Source organism: Galeopterus variegatus, unplaced genomic scaffold (assembly GCF_000696425.1).
Source record: "Galeopterus variegatus unplaced genomic scaffold, G_variegatus-3.0.2 Scaffold20593, whole genome shotgun sequence".
In the NCBI taxonomy this organism is placed as follows: Eukaryota; Metazoa; Chordata; class Mammalia; order Dermoptera; family Cynocephalidae; genus Galeopterus; species Galeopterus variegatus.
The window spans coordinates 5,923-6,939 of NW_007746704.1; the positions used below are offsets into that span (position 1 = coordinate 5,923).

General features: G+C 37.5%; 1 pseudogene; it reads left to right on the forward strand.

The window, feature by feature from the left end:
* The first annotated feature begins 226 nt into the window (after positions 1–226).
* LOC103583207 lies at positions 227–744 on the forward strand (annotated as a pseudogene).
* The last annotated feature ends 273 nt before the right edge of the window (positions 745–1,017 follow it).

Here is a 1,017-nt window from a genome sequence, read left to right on the forward strand (position 1 = left end):
ATTCTTTGGACTCAACAGATTGTAGCGATATCGATAATTTATGCACTAATATTATTGTCAAGCTTTTGCTTTCGATCTATAGAATTTTAAGTACATTTTTTGCTGTAATTAAATTATGCACATTGTATTTATACATTTTAATTTTACTCAGTCTCATTTTTGTTTATCTCTCTATTCCTTTATGTCTCATTGCTACAGGGCATCTTATGATTCCCAAATACTATAGATGGAGAACTGTACAGAAGTGACACAATTCATTCTTCTCGACTAACTGATGAACCAGAACTTCAGGTCTCACTCTTTATAATGTTCACTCTTATCTACCTCTTTACTATATTTGGAAATCTGGGTATGATTATGTTGATTCTGTCAGACTCTCATCTCCACTCTCCCGTGTACTTTTTCCTCAGCAACCTGTCCCTGGTGGACTTTGGATATTCCTCAGCTGTCACTCCCAAAGTCATAGCTGGGTTTCTAAAAGGAAGCAAGATCATCTTTTACAATGCATGTGCTGCTCAAATGTTTTTTTTTTTTTTTTTTTTTTTTTTTTTTTTTGTATCCTTTGCTAGGGTAGAAAGCTACCTTTTGGCATCAATGACCTATGACCGCTATGCAGCAGTATGTAAACACCTTCATTACACAACCACCGCGACAACAAGCACATGTGTTCGTCTGGCCATAGGCTCCTATGTTTGTGGTTTCTTGAATTCTGCCTTCCACAATCATGGTTCTCTCTTGCTCTGATAAACACATTAGTGAAGTGATTCTGGTTTTTCTGTCAAGCTTTAATGTCTTTTTTGCTCTTCTGGTTATCTTGATATCTTACCTTTTTATATTTATCACGATCTTGAAAATGCACTCAGCTCAGGGCCACCAAAAAGCTTTGTCCACCTGTGCTTCTCACCTCACTACAGTTTCTGTCTTCTACGGTACAGTCATCTTCATGTACTTACAGCCCAGCTCCAGTCACTCCATGGACACAGACAAAATGGTGTCCATGTTCTATGCTATGGTCAT